The sequence below is a fragment of the Phoenix dactylifera genome, chromosome 4 (genome assembly GCF_051530095.1).
Source record: "Phoenix dactylifera cultivar Ajwa chromosome 4, Ajwa_hap1_PhDact_Kaust_v1.1, whole genome shotgun sequence".
Classification (NCBI taxonomy): domain Eukaryota; kingdom Viridiplantae; phylum Streptophyta; class Magnoliopsida; order Arecales; family Arecaceae; genus Phoenix; species Phoenix dactylifera.
Window position 1 is genome coordinate 37,430,055 of NC_143193.1, and position 25,834 is coordinate 37,455,888.

At 49.8% G+C, this 25,834-nt stretch overlaps 54 non-coding genes and 17 pseudogenes across 54 annotated transcripts; all 71 read right to left on the reverse strand.

Moving 5' to 3' along the window:
• Positions 1-22: 22 nt before the first annotated feature.
• On the reverse strand, positions 23-141 carry LOC149763166 (5S ribosomal RNA; annotated as a pseudogene).
• Positions 142-387: 246 nt separating this feature from the next.
• On the reverse strand, positions 388-506 carry LOC149763167 (5S ribosomal RNA). Its single transcript, XR_016410650.1, has one exon. It is a non-coding gene; the product is annotated as a 5S ribosomal RNA (ribosomal RNA).
• Positions 507-753: 247 nt separating this feature from the next.
• Positions 754-872, reverse strand: LOC149763168 (5S ribosomal RNA). The gene has a single exon (XR_016402748.1). It is a non-coding gene; the product is annotated as a 5S ribosomal RNA (ribosomal RNA).
• A 246-nt stretch (positions 873-1,118) lies between these two features.
• Positions 1,119-1,237, reverse strand: LOC149763169 (5S ribosomal RNA). The gene has a single exon (XR_016401875.1). It is a non-coding gene; the product is annotated as a 5S ribosomal RNA (ribosomal RNA).
• Positions 1,238-1,484: 247 nt separating this feature from the next.
• Positions 1,485-1,603, reverse strand: LOC149763170 (5S ribosomal RNA). The gene has a single exon (XR_016408782.1). It is a non-coding gene; the product is annotated as a 5S ribosomal RNA (ribosomal RNA).
• Positions 1,604-1,848: 245 nt separating this feature from the next.
• Positions 1,849-1,967, reverse strand: LOC149763171 (5S ribosomal RNA). The gene has a single exon (XR_016410651.1). It is a non-coding gene; the product is annotated as a 5S ribosomal RNA (ribosomal RNA).
• Positions 1,968-2,213: 246 nt separating this feature from the next.
• LOC149763172 (5S ribosomal RNA) lies at positions 2,214-2,332 on the reverse strand. Its single transcript, XR_016407793.1, has one exon. It is a non-coding gene; the product is annotated as a 5S ribosomal RNA (ribosomal RNA).
• A 246-nt stretch (positions 2,333-2,578) lies between these two features.
• Positions 2,579-2,697, reverse strand: LOC149763173 (5S ribosomal RNA; annotated as a pseudogene).
• A 246-nt stretch (positions 2,698-2,943) lies between these two features.
• Positions 2,944-3,062, reverse strand: LOC149763174 (5S ribosomal RNA). The gene has a single exon (XR_016410652.1). It is a non-coding gene; the product is annotated as a 5S ribosomal RNA (ribosomal RNA).
• Positions 3,063-3,309: 247 nt separating this feature from the next.
• Positions 3,310-3,428, reverse strand: LOC149763175 (5S ribosomal RNA). Its single transcript, XR_016410654.1, has one exon. It is a non-coding gene; the product is annotated as a 5S ribosomal RNA (ribosomal RNA).
• A 246-nt stretch (positions 3,429-3,674) lies between these two features.
• Positions 3,675-3,793, reverse strand: LOC149763176 (5S ribosomal RNA). The gene has a single exon (XR_016407708.1). It is a non-coding gene; the product is annotated as a 5S ribosomal RNA (ribosomal RNA).
• Positions 3,794-4,039: 246 nt separating this feature from the next.
• LOC149763177 (5S ribosomal RNA) lies at positions 4,040-4,158 on the reverse strand (annotated as a pseudogene).
• Positions 4,159-4,404: 246 nt separating this feature from the next.
• LOC149763178 (5S ribosomal RNA) lies at positions 4,405-4,523 on the reverse strand. Its single transcript, XR_016410655.1, has one exon. It is a non-coding gene; the product is annotated as a 5S ribosomal RNA (ribosomal RNA).
• Positions 4,524-4,770: 247 nt separating this feature from the next.
• Positions 4,771-4,889, reverse strand: LOC149763179 (5S ribosomal RNA). Its single transcript, XR_016402749.1, has one exon. It is a non-coding gene; the product is annotated as a 5S ribosomal RNA (ribosomal RNA).
• Positions 4,890-5,135: 246 nt separating this feature from the next.
• On the reverse strand, positions 5,136-5,254 carry LOC149763180 (5S ribosomal RNA). Its single transcript, XR_016401876.1, has one exon. It is a non-coding gene; the product is annotated as a 5S ribosomal RNA (ribosomal RNA).
• A 247-nt stretch (positions 5,255-5,501) lies between these two features.
• LOC149763181 (5S ribosomal RNA) lies at positions 5,502-5,620 on the reverse strand. Its single transcript, XR_016408783.1, has one exon. It is a non-coding gene; the product is annotated as a 5S ribosomal RNA (ribosomal RNA).
• Positions 5,621-5,865: 245 nt separating this feature from the next.
• Positions 5,866-5,984, reverse strand: LOC149763182 (5S ribosomal RNA). Its single transcript, XR_016410656.1, has one exon. It is a non-coding gene; the product is annotated as a 5S ribosomal RNA (ribosomal RNA).
• A 246-nt stretch (positions 5,985-6,230) lies between these two features.
• LOC149763183 (5S ribosomal RNA) lies at positions 6,231-6,349 on the reverse strand. The gene has a single exon (XR_016407795.1). It is a non-coding gene; the product is annotated as a 5S ribosomal RNA (ribosomal RNA).
• Positions 6,350-6,595: 246 nt separating this feature from the next.
• LOC149763184 (5S ribosomal RNA) lies at positions 6,596-6,714 on the reverse strand (annotated as a pseudogene).
• Positions 6,715-6,960: 246 nt separating this feature from the next.
• LOC149763185 (5S ribosomal RNA) lies at positions 6,961-7,079 on the reverse strand. The gene has a single exon (XR_016410657.1). It is a non-coding gene; the product is annotated as a 5S ribosomal RNA (ribosomal RNA).
• Positions 7,080-7,327: 248 nt separating this feature from the next.
• LOC149763186 (5S ribosomal RNA) lies at positions 7,328-7,446 on the reverse strand. The gene has a single exon (XR_016412229.1). It is a non-coding gene; the product is annotated as a 5S ribosomal RNA (ribosomal RNA).
• A 246-nt stretch (positions 7,447-7,692) lies between these two features.
• On the reverse strand, positions 7,693-7,811 carry LOC149763187 (5S ribosomal RNA; annotated as a pseudogene).
• A 246-nt stretch (positions 7,812-8,057) lies between these two features.
• Positions 8,058-8,176, reverse strand: LOC149763188 (5S ribosomal RNA). Its single transcript, XR_016410658.1, has one exon. It is a non-coding gene; the product is annotated as a 5S ribosomal RNA (ribosomal RNA).
• Positions 8,177-8,424: 248 nt separating this feature from the next.
• LOC149763189 (5S ribosomal RNA) lies at positions 8,425-8,543 on the reverse strand. Its single transcript, XR_016412230.1, has one exon. It is a non-coding gene; the product is annotated as a 5S ribosomal RNA (ribosomal RNA).
• A 246-nt stretch (positions 8,544-8,789) lies between these two features.
• LOC149763190 (5S ribosomal RNA) lies at positions 8,790-8,908 on the reverse strand. Its single transcript, XR_016410659.1, has one exon. It is a non-coding gene; the product is annotated as a 5S ribosomal RNA (ribosomal RNA).
• A 248-nt stretch (positions 8,909-9,156) lies between these two features.
• Positions 9,157-9,275, reverse strand: LOC149763191 (5S ribosomal RNA). The gene has a single exon (XR_016412231.1). It is a non-coding gene; the product is annotated as a 5S ribosomal RNA (ribosomal RNA).
• Positions 9,276-9,521: 246 nt separating this feature from the next.
• On the reverse strand, positions 9,522-9,640 carry LOC149763192 (5S ribosomal RNA; annotated as a pseudogene).
• Positions 9,641-9,886: 246 nt separating this feature from the next.
• Positions 9,887-10,005, reverse strand: LOC149763193 (5S ribosomal RNA). Its single transcript, XR_016410660.1, has one exon. It is a non-coding gene; the product is annotated as a 5S ribosomal RNA (ribosomal RNA).
• Positions 10,006-10,253: 248 nt separating this feature from the next.
• On the reverse strand, positions 10,254-10,372 carry LOC149763194 (5S ribosomal RNA). Its single transcript, XR_016412232.1, has one exon. It is a non-coding gene; the product is annotated as a 5S ribosomal RNA (ribosomal RNA).
• A 246-nt stretch (positions 10,373-10,618) lies between these two features.
• LOC149763195 (5S ribosomal RNA) lies at positions 10,619-10,737 on the reverse strand. The gene has a single exon (XR_016400689.1). It is a non-coding gene; the product is annotated as a 5S ribosomal RNA (ribosomal RNA).
• Positions 10,738-10,983: 246 nt separating this feature from the next.
• On the reverse strand, positions 10,984-11,102 carry LOC149763196 (5S ribosomal RNA). Its single transcript, XR_016410661.1, has one exon. It is a non-coding gene; the product is annotated as a 5S ribosomal RNA (ribosomal RNA).
• A 247-nt stretch (positions 11,103-11,349) lies between these two features.
• On the reverse strand, positions 11,350-11,468 carry LOC149763197 (5S ribosomal RNA; annotated as a pseudogene).
• A 246-nt stretch (positions 11,469-11,714) lies between these two features.
• On the reverse strand, positions 11,715-11,833 carry LOC149763198 (5S ribosomal RNA). Its single transcript, XR_016410662.1, has one exon. It is a non-coding gene; the product is annotated as a 5S ribosomal RNA (ribosomal RNA).
• A 246-nt stretch (positions 11,834-12,079) lies between these two features.
• Positions 12,080-12,198, reverse strand: LOC149763199 (5S ribosomal RNA). Its single transcript, XR_016410663.1, has one exon. It is a non-coding gene; the product is annotated as a 5S ribosomal RNA (ribosomal RNA).
• Positions 12,199-12,444: 246 nt separating this feature from the next.
• Positions 12,445-12,563, reverse strand: LOC149763200 (5S ribosomal RNA; annotated as a pseudogene).
• A 246-nt stretch (positions 12,564-12,809) lies between these two features.
• Positions 12,810-12,928, reverse strand: LOC149763201 (5S ribosomal RNA). Its single transcript, XR_016410665.1, has one exon. It is a non-coding gene; the product is annotated as a 5S ribosomal RNA (ribosomal RNA).
• A 248-nt stretch (positions 12,929-13,176) lies between these two features.
• On the reverse strand, positions 13,177-13,295 carry LOC149763202 (5S ribosomal RNA). Its single transcript, XR_016404766.1, has one exon. It is a non-coding gene; the product is annotated as a 5S ribosomal RNA (ribosomal RNA).
• A 246-nt stretch (positions 13,296-13,541) lies between these two features.
• Positions 13,542-13,660, reverse strand: LOC149763203 (5S ribosomal RNA). The gene has a single exon (XR_016410666.1). It is a non-coding gene; the product is annotated as a 5S ribosomal RNA (ribosomal RNA).
• Positions 13,661-13,906: 246 nt separating this feature from the next.
• On the reverse strand, positions 13,907-14,025 carry LOC149763204 (5S ribosomal RNA; annotated as a pseudogene).
• Positions 14,026-14,271: 246 nt separating this feature from the next.
• Positions 14,272-14,390, reverse strand: LOC149763205 (5S ribosomal RNA). Its single transcript, XR_016403791.1, has one exon. It is a non-coding gene; the product is annotated as a 5S ribosomal RNA (ribosomal RNA).
• Positions 14,391-14,636: 246 nt separating this feature from the next.
• LOC149763206 (5S ribosomal RNA) lies at positions 14,637-14,755 on the reverse strand. The gene has a single exon (XR_016409034.1). It is a non-coding gene; the product is annotated as a 5S ribosomal RNA (ribosomal RNA).
• A 246-nt stretch (positions 14,756-15,001) lies between these two features.
• Positions 15,002-15,120, reverse strand: LOC149763207 (5S ribosomal RNA). The gene has a single exon (XR_016412702.1). It is a non-coding gene; the product is annotated as a 5S ribosomal RNA (ribosomal RNA).
• Positions 15,121-15,367: 247 nt separating this feature from the next.
• Positions 15,368-15,486, reverse strand: LOC149763208 (5S ribosomal RNA). Its single transcript, XR_016407453.1, has one exon. It is a non-coding gene; the product is annotated as a 5S ribosomal RNA (ribosomal RNA).
• A 246-nt stretch (positions 15,487-15,732) lies between these two features.
• Positions 15,733-15,851, reverse strand: LOC149763209 (5S ribosomal RNA). The gene has a single exon (XR_016410667.1). It is a non-coding gene; the product is annotated as a 5S ribosomal RNA (ribosomal RNA).
• Positions 15,852-16,097: 246 nt separating this feature from the next.
• LOC149763210 (5S ribosomal RNA) lies at positions 16,098-16,216 on the reverse strand. Its single transcript, XR_016410668.1, has one exon. It is a non-coding gene; the product is annotated as a 5S ribosomal RNA (ribosomal RNA).
• A 246-nt stretch (positions 16,217-16,462) lies between these two features.
• On the reverse strand, positions 16,463-16,581 carry LOC149763211 (5S ribosomal RNA; annotated as a pseudogene).
• A 246-nt stretch (positions 16,582-16,827) lies between these two features.
• On the reverse strand, positions 16,828-16,946 carry LOC149763212 (5S ribosomal RNA). Its single transcript, XR_016410669.1, has one exon. It is a non-coding gene; the product is annotated as a 5S ribosomal RNA (ribosomal RNA).
• A 247-nt stretch (positions 16,947-17,193) lies between these two features.
• Positions 17,194-17,312, reverse strand: LOC149763213 (5S ribosomal RNA). Its single transcript, XR_016410670.1, has one exon. It is a non-coding gene; the product is annotated as a 5S ribosomal RNA (ribosomal RNA).
• A 246-nt stretch (positions 17,313-17,558) lies between these two features.
• LOC149763214 (5S ribosomal RNA) lies at positions 17,559-17,677 on the reverse strand. The gene has a single exon (XR_016410671.1). It is a non-coding gene; the product is annotated as a 5S ribosomal RNA (ribosomal RNA).
• Positions 17,678-17,923: 246 nt separating this feature from the next.
• On the reverse strand, positions 17,924-18,042 carry LOC149763215 (5S ribosomal RNA; annotated as a pseudogene).
• A 246-nt stretch (positions 18,043-18,288) lies between these two features.
• On the reverse strand, positions 18,289-18,407 carry LOC149763216 (5S ribosomal RNA). The gene has a single exon (XR_016403295.1). It is a non-coding gene; the product is annotated as a 5S ribosomal RNA (ribosomal RNA).
• Positions 18,408-18,654: 247 nt separating this feature from the next.
• LOC149763217 (5S ribosomal RNA) lies at positions 18,655-18,773 on the reverse strand. The gene has a single exon (XR_016410672.1). It is a non-coding gene; the product is annotated as a 5S ribosomal RNA (ribosomal RNA).
• Positions 18,774-19,019: 246 nt separating this feature from the next.
• LOC149763218 (5S ribosomal RNA) lies at positions 19,020-19,138 on the reverse strand. The gene has a single exon (XR_016410673.1). It is a non-coding gene; the product is annotated as a 5S ribosomal RNA (ribosomal RNA).
• Positions 19,139-19,384: 246 nt separating this feature from the next.
• On the reverse strand, positions 19,385-19,503 carry LOC149763219 (5S ribosomal RNA; annotated as a pseudogene).
• A 246-nt stretch (positions 19,504-19,749) lies between these two features.
• On the reverse strand, positions 19,750-19,868 carry LOC149763220 (5S ribosomal RNA). The gene has a single exon (XR_016402763.1). It is a non-coding gene; the product is annotated as a 5S ribosomal RNA (ribosomal RNA).
• A 246-nt stretch (positions 19,869-20,114) lies between these two features.
• LOC149763221 (5S ribosomal RNA) lies at positions 20,115-20,233 on the reverse strand. The gene has a single exon (XR_016410674.1). It is a non-coding gene; the product is annotated as a 5S ribosomal RNA (ribosomal RNA).
• Positions 20,234-20,479: 246 nt separating this feature from the next.
• On the reverse strand, positions 20,480-20,598 carry LOC149763222 (5S ribosomal RNA; annotated as a pseudogene).
• Positions 20,599-20,844: 246 nt separating this feature from the next.
• Positions 20,845-20,963, reverse strand: LOC149763223 (5S ribosomal RNA). Its single transcript, XR_016410676.1, has one exon. It is a non-coding gene; the product is annotated as a 5S ribosomal RNA (ribosomal RNA).
• A 247-nt stretch (positions 20,964-21,210) lies between these two features.
• On the reverse strand, positions 21,211-21,329 carry LOC149763224 (5S ribosomal RNA). Its single transcript, XR_016407456.1, has one exon. It is a non-coding gene; the product is annotated as a 5S ribosomal RNA (ribosomal RNA).
• A 246-nt stretch (positions 21,330-21,575) lies between these two features.
• Positions 21,576-21,694, reverse strand: LOC149763225 (5S ribosomal RNA; annotated as a pseudogene).
• Positions 21,695-21,940: 246 nt separating this feature from the next.
• On the reverse strand, positions 21,941-22,059 carry LOC149763226 (5S ribosomal RNA). Its single transcript, XR_016410677.1, has one exon. It is a non-coding gene; the product is annotated as a 5S ribosomal RNA (ribosomal RNA).
• A 246-nt stretch (positions 22,060-22,305) lies between these two features.
• Positions 22,306-22,424, reverse strand: LOC149763227 (5S ribosomal RNA). The gene has a single exon (XR_016410678.1). It is a non-coding gene; the product is annotated as a 5S ribosomal RNA (ribosomal RNA).
• A 246-nt stretch (positions 22,425-22,670) lies between these two features.
• Positions 22,671-22,789, reverse strand: LOC149763228 (5S ribosomal RNA; annotated as a pseudogene).
• Positions 22,790-23,035: 246 nt separating this feature from the next.
• Positions 23,036-23,154, reverse strand: LOC149763229 (5S ribosomal RNA). Its single transcript, XR_016402764.1, has one exon. It is a non-coding gene; the product is annotated as a 5S ribosomal RNA (ribosomal RNA).
• A 246-nt stretch (positions 23,155-23,400) lies between these two features.
• On the reverse strand, positions 23,401-23,519 carry LOC149763230 (5S ribosomal RNA). Its single transcript, XR_016410679.1, has one exon. It is a non-coding gene; the product is annotated as a 5S ribosomal RNA (ribosomal RNA).
• Positions 23,520-23,765: 246 nt separating this feature from the next.
• LOC149763231 (5S ribosomal RNA) lies at positions 23,766-23,884 on the reverse strand (annotated as a pseudogene).
• Positions 23,885-24,130: 246 nt separating this feature from the next.
• On the reverse strand, positions 24,131-24,249 carry LOC149763232 (5S ribosomal RNA). The gene has a single exon (XR_016410680.1). It is a non-coding gene; the product is annotated as a 5S ribosomal RNA (ribosomal RNA).
• Positions 24,250-24,496: 247 nt separating this feature from the next.
• Positions 24,497-24,615, reverse strand: LOC149763233 (5S ribosomal RNA). The gene has a single exon (XR_016407457.1). It is a non-coding gene; the product is annotated as a 5S ribosomal RNA (ribosomal RNA).
• A 246-nt stretch (positions 24,616-24,861) lies between these two features.
• LOC149763234 (5S ribosomal RNA) lies at positions 24,862-24,980 on the reverse strand (annotated as a pseudogene).
• Positions 24,981-25,226: 246 nt separating this feature from the next.
• On the reverse strand, positions 25,227-25,345 carry LOC149763235 (5S ribosomal RNA). Its single transcript, XR_016410681.1, has one exon. It is a non-coding gene; the product is annotated as a 5S ribosomal RNA (ribosomal RNA).
• Positions 25,346-25,593: 248 nt separating this feature from the next.
• On the reverse strand, positions 25,594-25,712 carry LOC149763236 (5S ribosomal RNA). Its single transcript, XR_016407107.1, has one exon. It is a non-coding gene; the product is annotated as a 5S ribosomal RNA (ribosomal RNA).
• Between the last annotated feature and the right edge of the window lie 122 nt (positions 25,713-25,834).

A 25,834-nucleotide genomic window follows, 5' to 3' on the forward strand; every position in this document is an offset into this window, starting at 1 on the left:
AAAAAGCGGGCAAAAAATAAAAAGGGTGCAACACGAGGACTTCCCAGGGGGTCACCCATCCTAGTACTTCTCTCGCCCAAGCACGCCTAACTGCGGAGTTATGATGGGATCCGGTGCATTAGTGCTGGTATGATCGCACCCATGACATGCCCTTCGAAACTCCCTTTTATGACAAAGCAGCAGACCGCGACGGCCCGAGACATTCGCGCTGCCGGGGCCATTCTGGCGTAGGATTCAACGCGCTGTTCCGCTATGCGGCATGGCACCGCGAGTCTCCGGACTCAGTTTATTTTCGGGGGAAAAAAATTATCCGAAGAGGAAAAGCCAAAAGCCGAAAAATTAAAAATAAATATTATCAAAAAATAAAAAAGCGGGCAAAAAATAAAAGGGGTGCAACACGAGGACTTCCCAGGGGGTCACCCATCCTAGTACTACTCTCGCCCAAGCACGCTTAACTGCGGAGTTCTGATGGGATCCGGTGCATTAGTGCTGGTATGATCGCACCCATGACATGCCCATCGAAACTCCCTTTTATGACAAAGCAGCAGACCTCGACGACCCGAGACATTCGCGCCGCCGGGGCCGTTCTGGCGTAGGCTTCAACGCGCTATTCCCGCTATGCGGCATGGCACCGCCAGTCTCCGGACTCAGTTTATTTTCGGGGGAAAAAAATTATCCGAAGAGGAAAAGCCAAAAGCCGAAAAATTAAAAATAAATATTATCAAAAAATAAAAAAGCGGGCAAAAAATAAAAGGGGTGCAACACGAGGACTTCCCAGGGGGTCACCCATCCTAGTACTACTCTCGCCCAAGCACGCTTAACTGCGGAGTTCTGATGGGATCCGGTGCATTAGTGCTGGTATGAACGCACCCATGACATGCCCATCGAAACACCCTTTTATGACAAAGCAGCAGACCTCGACGGCCCGAGACATTCGCGCTGCCGGGGCCGTTCTGGCGTAGGATTCAATGCGCTGTTCCGCTATGCGGCATGGCACCGCGAGTCTCCGGACTCAGTTTATTTTCGAGGGAAAAAAATTATCCGAAGAGGAAAAGCCAAAAGCCAAAAAATTAAAAATAAATGTTATCAAAAAAGAAAAAAGCGGGCAAAAAATAAAAGGGGTGCAACACGAGGACTTCCCAGGGGGTCACCCATCCTAGTACTACTCTCGCCCAAGCACGCTTAACTGCGGAGTTCTGATGGGATCCGGTGCATTAGTGCTGGTATGATCGCACCAATGATATGCCCTTCGAAACTCCCTTTTATGACAAAGCAACAGACCTCGACGGCCTGAGACATTCGCGCTGCCGGGGCCGTTCTGGCGTAGGATTCAACGCGCTGGTCCCGCTATGCGGCATGGCACCGCCAGTCTCCGGACCCAGTTTATTGTCGGGGGAAAAAAATTATCCGAAGAGAAAAAGCCAAAAGCCAAAAAATTAAAAATAAATATTATCAAAAAATAAAAAAGCGGGCAAAAAATAAAAAGGGTGCAACATGAGGACTTCCCAGGGGGTCACCCATCCTAGTACTACTCTCGCCCAAGCACGCTTAACTGCGGAGTTCTGATAGGATCCGGTGCATTAGTGCTGGTTTGATCGCACCCAAGACATGCCCTTCGAAACTCCCTTTTATGACAAAGTAGCAGACCTCGACGGCCCGAGACATTCACGCTGCCGGGGCCGTTCTGGCGTAGGATTCAACACGCTGTTCCGCTATGCGGCATGGCACCGCCAGTCTCCGGACTCAGTTTATTTTCGGAGGAAAAAAATTATCCGAAGAGGAAAAGCCAAAAACCGAAAATAAAAAATAAATGTTATCAAAAAATAAAAAAGCGGGCAAAAAATAAAAGGGGTGCAACACGAGGACTTCCCAGGGGGTCACCCATCCTAGTACTACTCTCGCCCAAGCACGCTTAACTGCGGAGTTCTGATGGGATCCGGTGCATTAGTGCTGGTATGATCGCACCCATGACATGCCCTTCGAAACTCCCTTTTATGACAAAGCAGCAGACCTCGACGGCCCGAGACATTCGCGCTGCCGGGGCCGTTCTGGCGTAGGATTCAACGCGCTGTTCCGCTATGCGGCATGGCACCGCGAGTCTCCGGACTCAGTTTATTTTCGGGGGAAAAAAATTATCCGAAGAGGAAAAGCCAAAAGCCGAAAAATAAAAAATAAATGTTATCAAAAAATAAAAAAGCGGGCAAAAAATAAAAGGGGTGCAACACGAGGACTTCCCAGGGGGTCACCCATCCTAGCACTACTCTCGCCCAAGCACGCTTAACTGCGGAGTTCTGATGGGATCCGGTGCATTAGTGCTTGTATGATCGCACCCATGACATGCCCTTCGAAACTCCCTTTTATGACAAAGCAGCAGACCTCGACGGCCCGAGACATTCGCGCTGCCGGGGCCGTTCTGGCGTAGGATTCAACGCGCTGTTCCGCTATGCGGCATGGCACCGCCAGTCTCCGGACTCAGTTTATTTTCGGGGGGAAAAAATTATCCGAAGAGGAAAAGCCAAAAGCCAAAAAATTAAAAATAAATATTATCAAAAAATAAAAAAGCGGGCAAAAAATAAAAAGGGTGCAACACGAGGACTTCCCAGGGGGTCACCCATCCTAGTACTTCTCTCGCCCAAGCACGCCTAACTGCGGAGTTATGATGGGATCCGGTGCATTAGTGCTGGTATGATCGCACCCATGACATGCCCTTCGAAACTCCCTTTTATGACAAAGCAGCAGACCGCGACGGCCCGAGACATTCGCGCTGCCGGGGCCGTTCTGGCGTAGGATTCAACGCGCTGTTCCGCTATGCGGCATGGCACCGCGAGTCTCCGGACTCAGTTTATTTTCGGGGGAAAAAAATTATCCGAAGAGGAAAAGCCAAAAGCCGAAAAATTAAAAATAAATATTATCAAAAAATAAAAAAGCGGGCAAAAAATAAAAGGGGTGCAACACGAGGACTTCCCAGGGGGTCACCCATCCTAGTACTACTCTCGCCCAAGCACGCTTAACTGCGGAGTTCTGATGGGATCCGGTGCATTAGTGCTGGTATGATCGCACCCATGACATGCCCATCGAAACTCCCTTTTATGACAAAGCAGCAGACCTCGACGGCCCGAGACATTCGCGCCGCCGGGGCCGTTCTGGCGTAGGATTCAACGCGCTATTCCCGCTATGCGGCATGGCACCGCCAGTCTCCGGACTCAGTTTATTTTCGGGGGAAAAAAATTATCCGAAGAGGAAAAGCCAAAAGCCGAAAAATAAAAAATAAATGTTATCAAAAAATAAAAAAGCGGGCAAAAAATAAAAGGGGTGCAACACGAGGACTTCCCAGGGGGTCACCCATCCTAGTACTACTCTCGCCCAAGCACGCTTAACTGCGGAGTTCTGATGGGATCCGGTGCATTAGTGCTGGTATGATCGCACCCATGACATGCCCTTCGAAACTCCCTTTTATGACAAAGCAGCAGACCTCGACGGCCCGAGACATTCGCGCTGCCGGGGCCGTTCTGGCGTAGGATTCAACGCGCTGTTCCGCTATGCGGCATGGCACCGCCAGTCTCCGGACTCAGTTTATTTTCGGGGGAAAAAAATTATCCGAAGAGGAAAAGCCAAAAGCCGAAAAATAAAAAATAAATGTTATCAAAAAATAAAAAAGCGGGCAAAAAATAAAAGGGGTGCAACCCGAGGACTCCCCAGGGGGCCACCCATCCTAGTACTACTCTCGCCCAAGCACGCTTAACTGCGGAGTTCTGATGGGATCCGGTGCATTAGTGCTGGTATGATCGCACCCATGACATGCCCTTCGAAACTCCCTTTTATGACAAAGCAGCAGACCTCGACGGCCCGAGACATTCGCGCTGCTGGGGCCGTTCTGGCGTAGGATTCAACGCGCTGTTCCGCTATGCGGCATGGCACCGCCAGTCTCCGGACTCAGTTTATTTTCGGGAGGAAAAAATTATCCGAAGAGGAAAAGCCAAAAGCCAAAAAATTAAAAATAAATATTATCAAAAAATAAAAAAGCGGGCAAAAAATAAAAAGGGTGCAACACGAGGACTTCCCAGGGGGTCACCCATCCTAGTACTTCTCTCGCCCAAGCACGCCTAACTGCGGAGTTATGATGGGATCCGGTGCATTAGTGCTGGTATGATCGCACCCATGACATGCCCTTCGAAACTCCCTTTTATGACAAAGCAGCAGACCGCGACGGCCCGAGACATTCGCGCTGCCGGGGCCATTCTGGCGTAGGATTCAACGCGCTGTTCCGCTATGCGGCATGGCACCGCGAGTCTCCGGACTCAGTTTATTTTCGGGGGAAAAAAATTATCCGAAGAGGAAAAGCCAAAAGCCGAAAAATTAAAAATAAATATTATCAAAAAATAAAAAAGCGGGCAAAAAATAAAAGGGGTGCAACACGAGGACTTCCCAGGGGGTCACCCATCCTAGTACTACTCTCGCCCAAGCACGCTTAACTGCGGAGTTCTGATGGGATCCGGTGCATTAGTGCTGGTATGATCGCACCCATGACATGCCCATCGAAACTCCCTTTTATGACAAAGCAGCAGACCTCGACGACCCGAGACATTCGCGCCGCCGGGGCCGTTCTGGCGTAGGCTTCAACGCGCTATTCCCGCTATGCGGCATGGCACCGCCAGTCTCCGGACTCAGTTTATTTTCGGGGGAAAAAAATTATCCGAAGAGGAAAAGCCAAAAGCCGAAAAATTAAAAATAAATATTATCAAAAAATAAAAAAGCGGGCAAAAAATAAAAGGGGTGCAACACGAGGACTTCCCAGGGGGTCACCCATCCTAGTACTACTCTCGCCCAAGCACGCTTAACTGCGGAGTTCTGATGGGATCCGGTGCATTAGTGCTGGTATGAACGCACCCATGACATGCCCATCGAAACACCCTTTTATGACAAAGCAGCAGACCTCGACGGCCCGAGACATTCGCGCTGCCGGGGCCGTTCTGGCGTAGGATTCAATGCGCTGTTCCGCTATGCGGCATGGCACCGCGAGTCTCCGGACTCAGTTTATTTTCGAGGGAAAAAAATTATCCGAAGAGGAAAAGCCAAAAGCCAAAAAATTAAAAATAAATGTTATCAAAAAAGAAAAAAGCGGGCAAAAAATAAAAGGGGTGCAACACGAGGACTTCCCAGGGGGTCACCCATCCTAGTACTACTCTCGCCCAAGCACGCTTAACTGCGGAGTTCTGATGGGATCCGGTGCATTAGTGCTGGTATGATCGCACCAATGATATGCCCTTCGAAACTCCCTTTTATGACAAAGCAACAGACCTCGACGGCCTGAGACATTCGCGCTGCCGGGGCCGTTCTGGCGTAGGATTCAACGCGCTGGTCCCGCTATGCGGCATGGCACCGCCAGTCTCCGGACCCAGTTTATTGTCGGGGGAAAAAAATTATCCGAAGAGAAAAAGCCAAAAGCCAAAAAATTAAAAATAAATATTATCAAAAAATAAAAAAGCGGGCAAAAAATAAAAAGGGTGCAACATGAGGACTTCCCAGGGGGTCACCCATCCTAGTACTACTCTCGCCCAAGCACGCTTAACTGCGGAGTTCTGATAGGATCCGGTGCATTAGTGCTGGTTTGATCGCACCCAAGACATGCCCTTCGAAACTCCCTTTTATGACAAAGTAGCAGACCTCGACGGCCCGAGACATTCACGCTGCCGGGGCCGTTCTGGCGTAGGATTCAACACGCTGTTCCGCTATGCGGCATGGCACCGCCAGTCTCCGGACTCAGTTTATTTTCGGGGGAAAAAAATTATCCGAAGAGGAAAAGCCAAAAACCGAAAATAAAAAATAAATGTTATCAAAAAATAAAAAAGCGGGCAAAAAATAAAAGGGGTGCAACACGAGGACTTCCCAGGGGGTCACCCATCCTAGTACTACTCTCGCCCAAGCACGCTTAACTGCGGAGTTCTGATGGGATCCGGTGCATTAGTGCTGGTATGATCGCACCCATGACATGCCCTTCGAAACTCCCTTTTATGACAAAGCAGCAGACCTCGACGGCCCGAGACATTCGCGCTGCCGGGGCCGTTCTGGCGTAGGATTCAACGCGCTGTTCCGCTATGCGGCATGGCACCGCGAGTCTCCGGACTCAGTTTATTTTCGGGGGAAAAAAATTATCCGAAGAGGAAAAGCCAAAAGCCGAAAAATAAAAAATAAATGTTATCAAAAAATAAAAAAGCGGGCAAAAAATAAAAGGGGTGCAACACGAGGACTTCCCAGGGGGTCACCCATCCTAGCACTACTCTCGCCCAAGCACGCTTAACTGCGGAGTTCTGATGGGATCCGGTGCATTAGTGCTTGTATGATCGCACCCATGACATGCCCTTCGAAACTCCCTTTTATGACAAAGCAGCAGACCTCGACGGCCCGAGACATTCGCGCTGCCGGGGCCGTTCTGGCGTAGGATTCAACGCGCTGTTCCGCTATGCGGCATGGCACCGCCAGTCTCCGGACTCAGTTTATTTTCGGGGGGAAAAAATTATCCGAAGAGGAAAAGCCAAAAGCCAAAAAATTAAAAATAAATATTATCAAAAAATAAAAAAGCGGGCAAAAAATAAAAAGGGTGCAACACGAGGACTTCCCAGGGGGTCACCCATCCTAGTACTTCTCTCGCCCAAGCACGCCTAACTGCGGAGTTATGATGGGATCCGGTGCATTAGTGCTGGTATGATCGCACCCATGACATGCCCTTCGAAACTCCCTTTTATGACAAAGCAGCAGACCGCGACGGCCCGAGACATTCGCGCTGCCGGGGCCATTCTGGCGTAGGATTCAACGCGCTGTTCCGCTATGCGGCATGGCACCGCGAGTCTCCGGACTCAGTTTATTTTCGGAGGAAAAAAATTATCCGAAGAGGAAAAGCCAAAAGCCGAAAAATTAAAAATAAATATTATCAAAAAATAAAAAAGCGGGCAAAAAATAAAAGGGGTGCAACACGAGGACTTCCCAGGGGGTCACCCATCCTAGTACTACTCTCGCCCAAGCACGCTTAACTGCGGAGTTCTGATGGGATCCGGTGCATTAGTGCTGGTATGATCGCACCCATGACATGCCCATCGAAACTCCCTTTTATGACAAAGCAGCAGACCTCGACGGCCCGAGACATTCGCGCCGCCGGGGCCGTTCTGGCGTAGGATTCAACGCGCTATTCCCGCTATGCGGCATGGCACCGCCAGTCTCCGGACTCAGTTTATTTTCGGGGGAAAAAAATTATCCGAAGAGGAAAAGCCAAAAGCCGAAAAATTAAAAATAAATATTATCAAAAAATAAAAAAGTGGAGAAAAAAATAAAAAGGGTGCAACACGAGGACTTCCCAGGGGGTCACCCATCCTAGTACTACTCTCGCCCAAGCACGCTTAACTGCGGAGTTCTGATGGGATCCGGTGCATTAGTGCTGGTATGATCGCACCCATGACATGCCCTTCGAAACTCCCTTTTATGACAAAGCAGCAGACCTCGACGGCCCGAGACATTCGCGCTGCCGGGGCCGTTCTGGCGTAGGATTCAACGCGCTGTTCCGCTATGCGGCATGGCACCGCCAGTCTCCGGACTCAGTTTATTTTCGGGGGGAAAAAATTATCCGAAGAGGAAAAGCCAAAAGCCAAAAAATTAAAAATAAATATTATCAAAAAATAAAAAAGCGGGCAAAAAATAAAAAGGGTGCAACACGAGGACTTCCCAGGGGGTCACCCATCCTAGTACTTCTCTCGCCCAAGCACGCCTAACTGCGGAGTTATGATGGGATCCGGTGCATTAGTGCTGGTATGATCGCACCCATGACATGCCCTTCGAAACTCCCTTTTATGACAAGGCAGCAGACCGCGACGGCCCGAGACATTCGCGCTGCCGGGGCCGTTCTGGCGTAGGATTCAACGCGCTGTTCCGCTATGCGGCATGGCACCGCGAGTCTCCGGACTCAGTTTATTTTCGGAGGAAAAAAATTATCCGAAGAGGAAAAGCCAAAAGCCGAAAAATTAAAAATAAATATTATCAAAAAATAAAAAAGCGGGCAAAAAATAAAAGGGGTGCAACACGAGGACTTCCCAGGGGGTCACCCATCCTAGTACTACTCTCGCCCAAGCACGCTTAACTGCGGAGTTCTGATGGGATCCGGTGCATTAGTGCTGGTATGATCGCACCCATGACATGCCCATCGAAACTCCCTTTTATGACAAAGCAGCAGACCTCGACGGCCCGAGACATTCGCGCCGCCGGGGCCGTTCTGGCGTAGGATTCAACGCGCTATTCCCGCTATGCGGCATGGCACCGCCAGTCTCCGGACTCAGTTTATTTTCGGGGGAAAAAAATTATCCGAAGAGGAAAAGCCAAAAGCCGAAAAATTAAAAATAAATATTATCAAAAAATAAAAAAGTGGAGAAAAAAATAAAAAGGGTGCAACACGAGGACTTCCCAGGGGGTCACCCATCCTAGTACTACTCTCGCCCAAGCACGCTTAACTGCGGAGTTCTGATGGGATCCGGTGCATTAGTGCTGGTATGATCGCACCCATGACATGCCCTTCGAAACTCCCTTTTATGACAAAGCAGCAGACCGCGACGGCCCGAGACATTCGCGCTGCCGGGGCCGTTCTGGCGTAGGATTCAACGCGCTGTTCCGCTATGCGGCATGGCACCGCGAGTCTCCGGACTCAGTTTATTTTCGGAGGAAAAAAATTATCCGAAGAGGAAAAGCCAAAAGCCGAAAAATTAAAAATAAATATTATCAAAAAATAAAAAAGCGGGCAAAAAATAAAAGGGGTGCAACACGAGGACTTCCCAGGGGGTCACCCATCCTAGTACTACTCTCGCCCAAGCACGCTTAACTGCGGAGTTCTGATGGGATCCGGTGCATTAGTGCTGGTATGATCGCACCCATGACATGCCCATCGAAACTCCCTTTTATGACAAAGCAGCAGACCTCGACGGCCCGAGACATTCGCGCCGCCGGGGCCGTTCTGGCGTAGGATTCAACGCGCTATTCCCGCTATGCGGCATGGCACCGCCAGTCTCCGGACTCAGTTTATTTTCGGGGGAAAAAAATTATCCGAAGAGGAAAAGCCAAAAGCCGAAAAATTAAAAATAAATATTATCAAAAAATAAAAAAGTGGAGAAAAAAATAAAAAGGGTGCAACACGAGGACTTCCCAGGGGGTCACCCATCCTAGTACTACTCTCGCCCAAGCACGCTTAACTGCGGAGTTCTGATGGGATCCGGTGCATTAGTGCTGGTATGATCGCACCCATGACATGCCCTTCGAAACTCCCTTTTATGACAAAGCAGCAGACCTCGACGGCCCGAGACATTCGCGCTGCCGGGGCCGTTCTGGCGTAGGATTCAACGCGCTGTTCCGCTATGCGGCATGGCACCGCCAGTCTCCGGACTCAGTTTATTTTCGGGGGGAAAAAATTATCCGAAGAGGAAAAGCCAAAAGCCAAAAAATTAAAAATAAATATTATCAAAAAATAAAAAAGCGGGCAAAAAATAAAAAGGGTGCAACACGAGGACTTCCCAGGGGGTCACCCATCCTAGTACTTCTCTCGCCCAAGCACGCCTAACTGCGGAGTTATGATGGGATCCGGTGCATTAGTGCTGGTATGATCGCACCCATGACATGCCCTTCGAAACTCCCTTTTATGACAAGGCAGCAGACCGCGACGGCCCGAGACATTCGCGCTGCCGGGGCCGTTCTGGCGTAGGATTCAACGCGCTGTTCCGCTATGCGGCATGGCACCGCGAGTCTCCGGACTCAGTTTATTTTCGGAGGAAAAAAATTATCCGAAGAGGAAAAGCCAAAAGCCGAAAAATTAAAAATAAATATTATCAAAAAATAAAAAAGCGGGCAAAAAATAAAAGGGGTGCAACACGAGGACTTCCCAGGGGGTCACCCATCCTAGTACTACTCTCGCCCAAGCACGCTTAACTGCGGAGTTCTGATGGGATCCGGTGCATTAGTGCTGGTATGATCGCACCCATGACATGCCCATCGAAACTCCCTTTTATGACAAAGCAGCAGACCTCGACGGCCCGAGACATTCGCGCCGCCGGGGCCGTTCTGGCGTAGGATTCAACGCGCTATTCCCGCTATGCGGCATGGCACCGCCAGTCTCCGGACTCAGTTTATTTTCGGGGGAAAAAAATTATCCGAAGAGGAAAAGCCAAAAGCCGAAAAATTAAAAATAAATATTATCAAAAAATAAAAAAGTGGAGAAAAAAATAAAAAGGGTGCAACACGAGGACTTCCCAGGGGGTCACCCATCCTAGTACTACTCTCGCCCAAGCACGCTTAACTGCGGAGTTCTGATGGGATCCGGTGCATTAGTGCTGGTATGATCGCACCCATGACATGCCCTTCGAAACTCCCTTTTATGACAAAGCAGCAGACCTCGACGGCCCGAGACATTCGCGCTGCCGGGGCCGTTCTGGCGTAGGATTCAACGCGCTGTTCCGCTATGCGGCATGGCACCGCGAGTCTCCGGACTCAGTTTATTTTCGGGGGAAAAAAATTATCCGAAGAGGAAAAGCCAAAAGCCGAAAAATTAAAAATAAATATTATCAAAAAATAAAAAAGCGGGCAAAAAATAAAAGGGGTGCAACACGAGGACTTCCCAGGGGGTCACCCATCCTAGTACTACTCACGCCCAAGCACGCTTAACTGCGGAGTTCTGATGGGATCCGGTGCATTAGTGCTGGTATGACCGCACCCATGACATGCCCATCGAAACACCCTTTCATGACAAAGCAGCAGACCTCGACGGCCCGAGACATTCGCGCTGCCGGGGCCGTTCTGGCGTAGGATTCAATGCGCTGTTCCGCTATGCGGCATGGCACCGCGAGTCTCCGGACTCAGTTTATTTTCGAGGGAAAAAAATTATCCGAAGAGGAAAAGCCAAAAGCCAAAAAATTAAAAATAAATGTTATCAAAAAAGAAAAAAGCGGGCAAAAAATAAAAGGGGTGCAACACGAGGACTTCCCAGGGGGTCACCCATCCTAGTACTACTCTCGCCCAAGCACGCTTAACTGCGGAGTTCTGATGGGATCCGGTGCATTAGTGCTGGTATGATCGCACCCATGATATGCCCTTCGAAACTCCCTTTTATGACAAAGCAGCAGACCTCGACGGCCCGAGACATTCGCGCTGCCGGGGCCGTTCTGGCGTAGGATTCAACGCGCTGGTCCCGCTATGCGGCATGGCACCGCCAGTCTCCGGACCCAGTTTATTGTCGGGGGAAAAAAATTATCCGAAGAGGAAAAGCCAAAAGCCAAAAAATTAAAAATAAATATTATCAAAAAATAAAAAAGCGGGCAAAAAAGAAAAAGGGTGCAACATGAGGACTTCCCAGGGGTTCACCCATCCTAGTACTACTCTCGCCCAAGCACGCTTAACTGCGGAGTTCTGATAGGATCCGGTGCATTAGTGCTGGTATGATCGCACCCAAGACATGCCCTTCGAAACTCCCTTTTATGACAAAGTAGCAGACCTCGACGGCCCGAGACATTCGCGCTGCCGGGGCCGTTCTGGCGTAGGATTCAACACGCTGTTCCGCTATGCGGCATGGCACCGCCAGTCTCCGGACTCAGTTTATTTTCGGGGGAAAAAAATTATCCGAAGAGGAAAAGCCAAAAGCCGAAAAATAAAAAATAAATGTTATCAAAAAATAAAAAAGCGGGCAAAAAATAAAAGGGGTGCAACACGAGGACTTCCCAGGGGGTCACCCATCCTAGTACTACTCTCGCCCAAGCACGCTTAACTGCGGAGTTCTGATGGGATCCGGTGCATTAGTGCTGGTATGATCGCACCCATGACATGCCCTTCGAAACTCCCTTTTATGACAAAGCAGCAGACCTCGACGGCCCGAGACATTCGCGCTGCCGGGGCCGTTCTGGCGTAGGATTCAACGCGCTGTTCCGCTATGCGGCATGGCACCGCCAGTCTCCGGACTCAATTTATTTTCGGGGGAAAAAAATTATCCGAAGAGGAAAAGCCAAAAGCCGAAAAATAAAAAATAAATGTTATCAAAAAATAAAAAAGCGGGCAAAAAATAAAAGGGGTGCAACACGAGGACTTCCCAGGGGGTCACCCATCCTAGTACTACTCTCGCCCAAGCACGCTTAACTGCGGAGTTCTGATGGGATCCGGTGCATTAGTGCTGGTATGATCGCACCCATGACATGCCCTTCGAAACTCCCTTTTATGACAAAGCAGCAGACCTCGACGGCCCGAGACATTCGCGCTGCCGGGGCCGTTCTGGCGTAGGATTCAACGCGCTGTTCCGCTATGCGGCATGGCACCGCCAGTCTCCGGACTCAGTTTATTTTCTGGGGGAAAAAATTATCCGAAGAGGAAAAGCCAAAAGCCAAAAAATGGAAAATAAATATTATCAAAAAATAAAAAAGCAGGCAAAAAATAAAAAGGGTGCAACACGAGGACTTCCCAGGGGGTCACCCATCCTAGTACTTCTCTCGCCCAAGCACGCCTAACTGCGGAGTTATGATGGGATCCGGTGCATTAGTGCTGGTATGATCGCACCCATGACATGCCCTTCGAAACTCCCTTTTATGACAAAGCAGCAGACCGCGACGGCCCGAGACATTCGCGCTGCCGGGGCCGTTCTGGCGCAGGATTCAACGCGCTGTTCCGCTATGCGGCATGGCACCGCGAGTCTCCGGACTCAGTTTATTTTCGGGGGAAAAAAATTATCCGAAGAGGAAAAGCCAAAAGCCGAAAAATTAAAAATAAATATTATCAAAAAATAAAAAAGCGGGCAAAAAATAAAAGGGGTGCAACACGAGGACTTCCCAGGGGGTCACCCATCCTAGTACTACTCTCGCCCAAGCACGCTTAACTGCGGAGTTCTGATGGGATCCGGTGCATTAGTGCTGGTATGATCGCACCCATGACATGCCCATCGAAACTCCCTTTTATGACAAAGCAGCAGACCTCGACGGCCCGAGACATTCGCGCCGCCGGGGCCGTTCTGGCGTAGGATTCAACGCGCTATTCCCGCTATGCGGCATGGCACCGCCAGTCTCCGGACTCAGTTTATTTTCGGGGGAAAAAAATTATCTGAAGAGGAAAAGCCAAAAGCCGAAAAATTAAAAATAAATATTATCAAAAAATAAAAAAGTGGAGAAAAAAATAAAAAGGGTGCAACACGAGGACTTCCCAGGGGGTCACCCATCCTAGTACTACTCTCGCCAAAGCACGCTTAACTGCGGAGTTCTGATGGGATCCGGTGCATTAGTGCTGGTATGATCGCACCCATGACATGCCCTTCGAAACTCCCTTTTATGACAAAGCAGCAGACCTCGACGGCCCGAGACGTTCGCGCTGCCGGGGCCGTTCTGGCGTAGGATTCAACGCGCTGTTCCGCTATGCGGCATGGCACCGCCAGTCTCCGGACTCAATTTATTTTCGGGGGAAAAAAATTATCCGAAGAGGAAAAGCCAAAAGCCGAAAAATAAAAAATAAATGTTATCAAAAAATAAAAAAGCGGGCAAAAAATAAAAGGGGTGCAACACGAGGACTTCCCAGGGGGTCACCCATCCTAGTACTACTCTCGCCCAAGCACGCTTAACTGCGGAGTTCTGATGGGATCCGGTGCATTAGTGCTGGTATGATCGCACCCATGACATGCCCTTCGAAACTCCCTTTTATGACAAAGCAGCAGACCTCGACGGCCCGAGACATTCGCGCTGCCGGGGCCGTTCTGGCGTAGGATTCAACGCGCTGTTCCGCTATGCGGCATGGCACCGCCAGTCTCCGGACTCAGTTTATTTTCTGGGGGAAAAAATTATCCGAAGAGGAAAAGCCAAAAGCCAAAAAATTAAAAATAAATATTATCAAAAAATAAAAAAGCAGGCAAAAAATAAAAAGGGTGCAACACGAGGACTTCCCAGGGGGTCACCCATCCTAGTACTTCTCTCGCCCAAGCACGCCTAACTGCGGAGTTATGATGGGATCCGGTGCATTAGTGCTGGTATGATCGCACCCATGACATGCCCTTCGAAACTCCCTTTTATGACAAAGCAGCAGACCTCGACGGCCCGAGACATTCGCGCTGCCGGGGCCGTTCTGGCGTAGGATTCAACGCGCTGTTCCGCTATGCGGCATGGCACCGCCAGTCTCCGGACTCAGTTTATTTTCGGGGGAAAAAAATTATCCGAAGAGGAAAAGCCAAAAGCCGAAAAATAAAAAATAAATGTTATCAAAAAATAAAAAAACGGGCAAAAAATAAAAGGGGTGCAACACGAGGACATCCCAGGGGGTCACCCATCCTAGTACTACTCTCGCCCAAGCACGCTTAACTGCGGAGTTCTGATGGGATCCGGTGCATTAGTGCTGGTATGATCGCACCCATGACATGCCCTTCGAAACTCCCTTTTATGACAAAGCAGCAGACCTCGACGGCCCGAGACATTCGCGCTGCCGTGGCCGTTCTGGCGTAGGATTCAACGCGCTGTTCCGCTATGCGGCATGGCACCGCCAGTCTCCGGACTCAGTTTATTTTCGGGGGGAAAAAATTATCCGAAGAGGAAAAGCCAAAAGCCAAAAAATTAAAAATAAATATTATCAAAAAATAAAAAAGCGGGCAAAAAATAAAAAGGGTGCAACACGAGGACTTCCCAGGGGGTCACCCATCCCAGTACTTCTCTCGCCCAAGCACGCCTAACTGCGGAGTTATGATGGGATCCGGTGCATTAGTGCTGGTATGATCGCACCCATGACATGCCCTTCGAAACTCCCTTTTATGACAAAGCAGCAGACCGCGACGGCCCGAGACATTCGCGCTGCCGGGGCCGTTCTGGCGTAGGATTCAACGCGCTGTTCCGCTATGCGGCATGGCACCGCGAGTCTCCGGACTCAGTTTATTTTCGGGGGAAAAAAATTATCCGAAGAGGAAAAGCCAAAAGCCGAAAAATTAAAAATAAATATTATCAAAAAATAAAAAAGCGGGCAAAAAATAAAAGGGGTGCAACACGAGGACTTCCCAAGGGGTCACCCATCCTAGTACTACTCTCGCCCAAGCACGCTTAACTGCGGAGTTCTGATGGGATCCGGTGCATTAGTGCTGGTATGATCGCACCCATGATATGCCCTTCGAAACTCCCTTTTATGACAAAGCAGCAGACCTCGACGGCCCGAGACATTCGCGCTGCCGGGGCCGTTCTGGCGTAGGATTCAACGCGCTGGTCCCGCTATGCGGCATGGCACCGCCAGTCTCCGGACCCAGTTTATTGTCGGGGGAAAAAAATTATCCGAAGAGGAAAAGCCAAAAGCCAAAAAATTAAAAATAAATATTATCAAAAAATAAAAAAGCGGGCAAAAAATAAAAAGGGTGCAACATGAGGACTTCCCAGGGGGTCACCCATCCTAGTACTACTCTCGCCCAAGCACGCTTAACTGCGGAGTTCTGATAGGATCCGGTGCATTAGTGCTGGTATGATCGCACCCAAGACATGCCCTTCGAAACTCCCTTTTATGACAAAGTAGCAGACCTCGACGGCCCGAGACATTCGCGCTGCCGGGGCCGTTCTGGCGTAGGATTCAACACGCTGTTCCGCTATGCGGCATGGCACCGCCAGTCTCCGGACTCAGTTTATTTTCGGGGGAAAAAAATTATCCGAAGAGGAAAAGCCAAAAGCCGAAAAATAAAAAATAAATGTTATCAAAAAATAAAAAAGCGGGCAAAAAATAAAAGGGGTGCAACACGAGGACTTCCCAGGGGGTCACCCATCCTAGTACTACTCTCGCCCAAGCACGCTTAACTGCGGAGTTCTGATGGGATCCGGTGCATTAGTGCTGGTATGATCGCACCCATGACATGCCCTTCGAAACTCCCTTTTATGACAAAGCAGCAGACCTCGACGGCCCGAGACATTCGCGCTGCCGGGGCCGTTCTGGCGTAGGATTCAACGCGCTGTTCCGCTATGCGGCATGGCACCGCCAGTCTCCGGACTCAGTTTATTTTCGGGGGAAAAAAATTATCCGAAGAGGAAAAGCGAAAAGCCGAAAAATAAAAAATAAATGTTATCAAAAAATAAAAAAGCGGGCAAAAAATAAAAGGGGTGCAACACGAGGACTTCCCAGGGGGTCACCCATCCTAGTACTACTCTCGCCCAAGCACGCTTAACTGCGGAGTTCTGATGGGATCCGGTGCATTAGTGCTGGTATGATCGCACCCATGACATGCCCTTCGAAACTCCCTTTTATGACAAAGCAGCAGACCTCGACGGCCCGAGACATTCGCGCTGCCGGGGCCGTTCTGGCGTAGGATTCAACGCGCTGTTCCGCTATGCGGCATGGCACCGCCAGTCTCCGGACTCAGTTTATTTTCGGGGGGAAAAAATTATCCGAAGAGGAAAAGCCAAAAGCCAAAAAATTAAAAATAAATATTATCAAAAAATAAAAAAGCGGGCAAAAAATAAAAAGGGTGCAACACGAGGACTTCCCAGGGGGTCACCCATCCTAGTACTTCTCTCGCCCAAGCACGCCTAACTGCGGAGTTATGATGGGATCCGGTGCATTAGTGCTGGTATGATCGCACCCATGACATGCCCTTCGAAACTCCCTTTTATGACAAAGCAGCAGACCGCGACGGCCCGAGACATTCGCGCTGCCGGGGCCGTTCTGGCGTAGGATTCAACGCGCTGTTCCGCTATGCGGCATGGCACCGCGAGTCTCCGGACTCAGTTTATTTTCGGGGGAAAAAAATTATCCGAAGAGGAAAAGCCAAAAGCCGAAAAATTAAAAATAAATATTATCAAAAAATAAAAAAGCGGGCAAAAAATAAAAGGGGTGCAACACGAGGACTTCCCAGGGGGTCACCCATCCTAGTACTACTCTCGCCCAAGCACGCTTAACTGCGGAGTTCTGATGGGATCCGGTGCATTAGTGCTGGTATGATCGCACCCATGACATGCCCATCGAAACTCCCTTTTATGACAAAGCAGCAGACCTCGACGGCCCGAGACATTCGCGCCGCCGGGGCCGTTCTGGCGTAGGATTCAACGCGCTATTCCCGCTATGCGGCATGGCACCGCCAGTCTCCGGACTCAGTTTATTTTCGGGGGAAAAAAATTATCCGAAGAGGAAAAGCCAAAAGCCGAAAAATAAAAAATAAATGTTATCAAAAAATAAAAAAGCGGGCAAAAAATAAAAGGGGTGCAACACGAGGACTTCCCAGGGGGTCACCCATCCTAGTACTACTCTCGCCCAAGCACGCTTAACTGCGGAGTTCTGATGGGATCCGGTGCATTAGTGCTGGTATGATCGCACCCATGACATGCCCTTCGAAACTCCCTTTTATGACAAAGCAGCAGACCTCGACGGCCCGAGACATTCGCGCTGCCGGGGCCGTTCTGGCGTAGGATTCAACGCGCTGTTCCGCTATGCGGCATGGCACCGCCAGTCTCCGGACTCAGTTTATTTTCGGGGGAAAAAAATTATCCGAAGAGGAAAAGCCAAAAGCCGAAAAATTAAAAATAAATGTTATCAAAAAATATAAAAGCGGGCAAAAAATAAAAGGGGTGCAACACGAGGACTTCCCAGGGGGTCACCCATCCTAGTACTACTCTCGCCCAAGCACGCTTAACTGCGGAGTTCTGATGGGATCCGGTGCATTAGTGCTGGTATGATCGCACCCATGACATGCCCTTCGAAACTCCCTTTTATGACAAAGCAGCAGACCTCGACGGCCCGAGACATTCGCGCTGCCGGGGCCGTTCTGGCGTAGGATTCAACGCGCTGTTCCCCTATGCGGCATGGCACCGCCAGTCTCCGGACTCAGTTTATTTTCGGGGGGAAAAAATTATCCGAAGAGGAAAAGCCAAAAGCCAAAAAATTAAAAATAAATATTATCAAAAAATAAAAAAGCGGGCAAAAAATAAAAAGGGTGCAACACGAGGACTTCCCAGGGGGTCACCCATCCTAGTACTTCTCTCGCCCAAGCACGCCTAACTGCGGAGTTATGATGGGATCCGGTGCATTAGTGCTAGTATGATCGCACCCATGACATGCCCTTCGAAACTCCCTTTTATGACAAAGCAGCAGACCGCGACGGCCCGAGACATTCGCGCTGCCGGGGCCGTTCTGGCGTAGGATTCAACGCGCTGTTCCGCTATGCGGCATGGCACCGCGAGTCTCCGGACTCAGTTTATTTTCGGGGGAAAAAAATTATCCGAAGAGGAAAAGCCAAAAGCCGAAAAATTAAAAATAAATATTATCAAAAAATAAAAAAGCGGGCAAAAAATAAAAGGGGTGCAACACGAGGACTTTCCAGGGGGTCACCCATCCTAGTACTACTCTCGCCCAAGCACGCTTAACTGCGGAGTTCTGATGGGATCCGGTGCGTTAGTGCTGGTATGATCGCACCCATGACATGCCCATCGAAACTCCCTTTTATGACAAAGCAGCAGACCTCGACGGCCCGAGACATTCGCGCCGCCGGGGCCGTTCTGGCGTAGGATTCAACGCGCTATTCCCGCTATGCGGCATGGCACCGCCAGTCTCCGGACTCAGTTTATTTTCGGGGGAAAAAAATTATCCGAAGAGGAAAAGCCAAAAGCCGAAAAATAAAAAATAAATGTTATCAAAAAATAAAAAAGCGGGCAAAAAATAAAAGGGGTGCAACACGAGGACTTCCCAGGGGGTCACCCATCCTAGTACTACTCTCGCCCAAGCACGCTTAACTGCGGAGTTCTGATGGGATCCGGTGCATTAGTGCTGGTATGATCGCACCCATGACATGCCCTTCGAAACTCCATTTTATGACAAAGCAGCAGACCTCGACGGCCCGAGACATTCGCGCTGCCGGGGCCGTTCTGGCGTAGGATTCAACGCGCTGTTCCGCTATGCGGCATGGCACCGCCAGTCTCCGGACTCAGTTTATTTTCGGGGGAAAAAAATTATCCGAAGAGGAAAAGCCAAAAGCCGAAAAATAAAAAATAAATGTTATCAAAAAATAAAAAAGCGGGCAAAAAATAAAAGGGGTGCAACACGAGGACTTCCCAGGGGGTCACCCATCCTAGTACTACTCTCGCCCAAGCACGCTTAACTGCGGAGTTCTGATGGGATCCGGTGCATTAGTGCTGGTATGATCGCACCCATGACATGCCCTTCGAAACTCCCTTTTATGACAAAGCAGCAGACCTCGACGGCCCGAGACATTCGCGCTGCCGGGGCCGTTCTGGCGTAGGATTCAACGCGCTGTTCCGCTATGCGGCATGGCACCGCCAGTCTCCGGACTCAGTTTATTTTCGGGGGGAAAAAATTATCCGAAGAGGAAAAGCCAAAAGCCAAAAAATTAAAAATAAATATTATCAAAAAATAAAAAAGCGGGCAAAAAATAAAAAGGGTGCAACACGAGGACTTCCCAGGGGGTCACCCATCCTAGTACTTCTCTCGCCCAAGCACGCCTAACTGCGGAGTTATGATGGGATCCGGTGCATTAGTGCTGGTATGATCGCACCCATGACATGCCCTTCGAAACTCCCTTTTATGACAAAGCAGCAGACCGCGACGGCCCGAGACATTCGCGCTGCCGGGGCCGTTCTGGCGTAGGATTCAACGCGCTGTTCCGCTATGCGGCATGGCACCGCGAGTCTCCGGACTCAGTTTATTTTCGGGGGAAAAAAATTATCCGAAGAGGAAAAGCCAAAAGCCGAAAAATTAAAAATAAATATTATCAAAAAATAAAAAAGCGGGCAAAAAATAAAAGGGGTGCAACACGAGGACTTCCCAGGGGGTCACCCATCCTAGTACTACTCTCGCCCAAGCACGCTTAACTGCGGAGTTCTGATGGGATCTGGTGCATTAGTGCTGGTATGATCGCACCCATGACATGCCCTTCGAAACTCCCTTTTATGACAAAGCAGCAGACCTCGACGGCCCGAGACATTCGCGCTGCCGGGGCCGTTCTGGCGTAGGATTCAACGCGCTGTTCCGCTATGCGGCATGGCACCGCCAGTCTCCGGACTCAGTTTATTTTCGGGGGAAAAAAATTATCCGAAGAGGAAAAGCCAAAAGCCGAAAAATAAAAAATAAATGTTATCAAAAAATAAAAAAACGGGCAAAAAATAAAAGGGGTGCAACACGAGGACTTCCCAGGGGGTCACCCATCCTAGTACTACTCTCGCCCAAGCACGCTTAACTGCGGAGTTCTGATGGGATCCGGTGCATTAGTGCTGGTATGATCGCACCCATGACATGCCCTTCGAAACTCCCTTTTATGACAAAGCAGCAGACCTCGACGGCCCGAGACATTCGCGCTGCCGGGGCCGTTCTGGCGTAGGATTCAACGCGCTGTTCCGCTATGCGGCATGGCACCGCCAGTCTCCGGACTCAGTTTATTTTCGGGGGGAAAAAATTATCCGAAGAGGAAAAGCCAAAAGCCAAAAAATTAAAAATAAATATTATCAAAAAATAAAAAAGCGGGCAAAAAATAAAAAGGGTGCAACACGAGGACTTCCCAGGGGGTCACCCATCCTAGTACTTCTCTCGCCCAAGCACGCCTAACTGCGGAGTTATGATGGGATCCGGTGCATTAGTGCTGGTATGATCGCACCCATGACATGCCCTTCGAAACTCCCTTTTATGACAAAGCAGCAGACCGCGACGGCCCGAGACATTCGCGCTGCCGGGGCCGTTCTGGCGTAGGATTCAACGCGCTGTTCCGCTATGCGGCATGGCACCGCGAGTCTCCGGACTCAGTTTATTTTCGGGGGAAAAAAATTATCCGAAGAGGAAAAGCCAAAAGCCGAAAAATTAAAAATAAATATTATCAAAAAATAAAAAAGCGGGCAAAAAATAAAAGGGGTGCAACACGAGGACTTCCCAGGGGGTCACCCATCCTAGTACTACTCTCGCCCAAGCACGCTTAACTGCGGAGTTCTGATGGGATCCGGTGCATTAGTGCTGGTATGATCGCACCCATGATATGCCCTTCGAAACTCCCTTTTATGACAAAGCAGCAGACCTCGACGGCCCGAGACATTCGCGCTGCCGGGGCCGTTCTGGCGTAGGATTCAACGCGCTGGTCCCGCTATGCGGCATGGCACCGCCAGTCTCCGGACCCAGTTTATTGTCGGGGGAAAAAAATTATCCGAAGAGGAAAAGCCAAAAGCCAAAAAATTAAAAATAAATATTATCAAAAAATAAAAAAGCGGGCAAAAAATAAAAAGGGTGCAACATGAGGACTTCCCAGGGGGTCACCCATCCTAGTACTACTCTCGCCCAAGCACGCTTAACTGCGGAGTTCTGATAGGATCCGGTGCATTAGTGCTGGTATGATCGCACCCAAGACATGCCCTTCGAAACTCCCTTTTATGACAAAGCAGCAGACCTCGACGGCCCGAGACATTCGCGCTGCCGGGGCCGTTCTGGCGTAGGATTCAACGCGCTGTTCCGCTATGCGGCATGGCACCGCCAGTCTCCGGACTCAGTTTATTTTCGGGGGGAAAAAATTATCCGAAGAGGAAAAGCCAAAAGCCAAAAAATTAAAAATAAATATTATCAAAAAATAAAAAAGCAGGCAAAAAATAAAAAGGGTGCAACACGAGGACTTCCCAGGGGGGCACCCATCCTAGTACTTCTCTCGCCCAAGCACGCCTAACTGCGGAGTTATGATGGGATCCGGTGCATTAGTGCTGGTATGATCGCACCCATGACATGCCCTTCGAAACTCCCTTTTATGACAAAGCAGCAGACCGCGACGGCCCGAGACATTCGCGCTGCCGGGGCCGTTCTGGCGCAGGATTCAACGCGCTGTTCCGCTATGCGGCATGGCACCGCGAGTCTCCGGACTCAGTTTATTTTCGGGGGAAAAAAATTATCCGAAGAGGAAAAGCCAAAAGCCGAAAAATTAAAAATAAATATTATCGAAAAATAAAAAAGCGGGCAAAAAATAAAAGGGGTGCAACACGAGGACTTCCCAGGGGGTCACCCATCCTAGTACTACTCTCGCCCAAGCACGCTTAACTGCGGAGTTCTGATGGGATCCGGTGCATTAGTGCTGGTATGATCGCACCCATGACATGCCCTTCGAAACTCCATTTTATGACAAAGCAGCAGACCTCGACGGCCCGAGACATTCGCGCTGCCGGGGCCGTTCTGGCGTAGGATTCAACGCGCTGTTCCGCTATGCGGCATGGCACCGCCAGTCTCCGGACTCAGTTTATTTTCGGGGGAAAAAAATTATCCGAAGAGGAAAAGCCAAAAGCCGAAAAATAAAAAATAAATGTTATCAAAAAATAAAAAAGCGGGCAAAAAATAAAAGGGGTGCAACACGAGGACTTCCCAGGGGGTCACCCATCCTAGTACTACTCTCGCCCAAGCACGCTTAACTGCGGAGTTCTGATGGGATCCGGTGCATTAGTGCTGGTATGATCGCACCCATGACATGCCCTTCGAAACTCCCTTTTATGACAAAGCAGCAGACCTCGACGGCCCGAGACATTCGCGCTGCCGGGGCCGTTCTGGCGTAGGATTCAACGCGCTGTTCCGCTATGCGGCATGGCACCGCCAGTCTCCGGACTCAGTTTATTTTCGGGGGGAAAAAATTATCCGAAGAGGAAAAGCCAAAAGCCAAAAAATTAAAAATAAATATTATCAAAAAATAAAAAAGCGGGAAAAAAATAAAAAGGGTGCAACACGAGGACTTCCCAGGGGGTCACCCATCCTAGTACTTCTCTCGCCCAAGCACGCCTAACTGCGGAGTTATGATGGGATCCGGTGCATTAGTGCTGGTATGATCGCACCCATGACATGCCCTTCGAAACTCCCTTTTATGACAAAGCAGCAGACCGCGACGGCCCGAGACATTCGCGCTGCCGGGGCCGTTCTGGCGTAGGATTCAACGCGTTGTTCCGCTATGCGGCATGGCACCGCGAGTCTCCGGACTCAGTTTATTTTCGGGGGAAAAAAATTATCCGAAGAGGAAAAGCCAAAAGCCGAAAAATTAAAAATAAATATTATCAAAAAATAAAAAAGCGGGCAAAAAATAAAAGGGGTGCAACACGAGGACTTCCCAGGGGGTCACCCATCCTAGTACTACTCTCGCCCAAGCACGCTTAACTGCGGAGTTCTGATGGGATCTGGTGCATTAGTGCTGGTATGATCGCACCCATGACATGCCCTTCGAAACTCCCTTTTATGACAAAGCAGCAGACCTCGACGGCCCGAGACATTCGCGCTGCCGGGGCCGTTCTGGCGTAGGATTCAACGCGCTGTTCCGCTATGCGGCATGGCACCGCCAGTCTCCGGACTCAGTTTATTTTCGGGGGAAAAAAATTATCCGAAGAGGAAAAGCCAAAAGCCGAAAAATAAAAAATAAATGTTATCAAAAAATAAAAAAACGGGCAAAAAATAAAAGGGGTGCAACACGAGGACTTCCCAGGGGGTCACCCATCCTAGTACTACTCTCGCCCAAGCACGCTTAACTGCGGAGTTCTGATGGGATCCGGTGCATTAGTGCTGGTATGATCGCACCCATGACATGCCCTTCGAAACTCCCTTTTATGACAAAGCAGCAGACCTCGACGGCCCGAGACATTCGCGCTGCCGGGGCCGTTCTGGCGTAGGATTCAACGCGCTGTTCCGCTATGCGGCATGGCACCGCCAGTCTCCGGACTCAGTTTATTTTCGGGGGGAAAAAATTATCCGAAGAGGAAAAGCCAAAAGCCAAAAAATTAAAAATAAATATTATCAAAAAATAAAAAAGCGGGCAAAAAATAAAAAGGGTGCAACACGAGGACTTCCCAGGGGGTCACCCATCCTAGTACTTCTCTCGCCCAAGCACGCCTAACTGCGGAGTTATGATGGGATCCGGTGCATTAGTGCTGGTATGATCGCACCCATGACATGCCCTTCGAAACTCCCTTTTATGACAAAGCAGCAGACCGCGACGGCCCGAGACATTCGCGCTGCCGGGGCCGTTCTGGCGTAGGATTCAACGCGCTGTTCCGCTATGCGGCATGGCACCGCGAGTCTCCGGACTCAGTTTATTTTCGGGGGAAAAAAATTATCCGAAGAGGAAAAGCCAAAAGCCGAAAAATTAAAAATAAATATTATCAAAAAATAAAAAAGCGGGCAAAAAATAAAAGGGGTGCAACACGAGGACTTCCCAGGGGGTCACCCATCCTAGTACTACTCTCGCCCAAGCACGCTTAACTGCGGAGTTCTGATGGGATCCGGTGCATTAGTGCTGGTATGATCGCACCCATGATATGCCCTTCGAAACTCCCTTTTATGACAAAGCAGCAGACCTCGACGGCCCGAGACATTCGCGCTGCCGGGGCCGTTCTGGCGTAGGATTCAACGCGCTGGTCCCGCTATGCGGCATGGCACCGCCAGTCTCCGGACCCAGTTTATTGTCGGGGGAAAAAAATTATCCGAAGAGGAAAAGCCAAAAGCCAAAAAATTAAAAATAAATATTATCAAAAAATAAAAAAGCGGGCAAAAAATAAAAAGGGTGCAACATGAGGACTTCCCAGGGGGTCACCCATCCTAGTACTACTCTCGCCCAAGCACGCTTAACTGCGGAGTTCTGATAGGATCCGGTGCATTAGTGCTGGTATGATCGCACCCAAGACATGCCCTTCGAAACTCCCTTTTATGACAAAGCAGCAGACCTCGACGGCCCGAGACATTCGCGCTGCCGGGGCCGTTCTGGCGTAGGATTCAACGCGCTGTTCCGCTATGCGGCATGGCACCGCCAGTCTCCGGACTCAGTTTATTTTCGGGGGGAAAAAATTATCCGAAGAGGAAAAGCCAAAAGCCAAAAAATTAAAAATAAATATTATCAAAAAATAAAAAAGCAGGCAAAAAATAAAAAGGGTGCAACACGAGGACTTCCCAGGGGGTCACCCATCCTAGTACTTCTCTCGCCCAAGCACGCCTAACTGCGGAGTTATGATGGGATCCGGTGCATTAGTGCTGGTATGATCGCACCCATGACATGCCCTTCGAAACTCCCTTTTATGACAAAGCAGCAGACCGCGACGGCCCGAGACATTCGCGCTGCCGGGGCCGTTCTGGCGCAGGATTCAACGCGCTGTTCCGCTATGCGGCATGGCACCGCGAGTCTCCGGACTCAGTTTATTTTCGGGGGAAAAAAATTATCCGAAGAGGAAAAGCCAAAAGCCGAAAAATTAAAAATAAATATTATCAAAAAATAAAAAAGCGGGCAAAAAATAAAAGGGGTGCAACACGAGGACTTCCCAGGGGGTCACCCATCCTAGTACTACTCTCGCCCAAGCACGCTTAACTGCGGAGTTCTGATGGGATCCGGTGCATTAGTGCTGGTATGATCGCACCCATGACATGCCCATCGAAACTCCCTTTTATGACAAAGCAGCAGACCTCGACGGCCCGAGACATTCGCGCCGCCGGGGCCGTTCTGGCGTAGGATTCAACGCGCTATTCCCGCTATGCGGCATGGCACCGCCAGTCTCCGGACTCAGTTTATTTTCGGGGGAAAAAAATTATCCGAAGAGAAAAAGCCAAAAGCCGAAAAATTAAAAATAAATATTATCAAAAAATAAAAAAGTGGAGAAAAAAATAAAAAGGGTGCAACACGAGGACTTCCCAGGGGGTCACCCATCCTAGTACTACTCTCGCCAAAGCACGCTTAACAGCGGAGTTCTGATGGGATCCGGTGCATTAGTGCTGGTATGATCGCACCCATGACATGCCCTTCGAAACTCCCTTTTACGACAAAGCAGCAGACCTCGACGGCCCGAGACATTCGCGCTGCCGGGGCCGTTCTGGCGTAGGATTCAACGCGCTGTTCCGCTATGCGGCATGG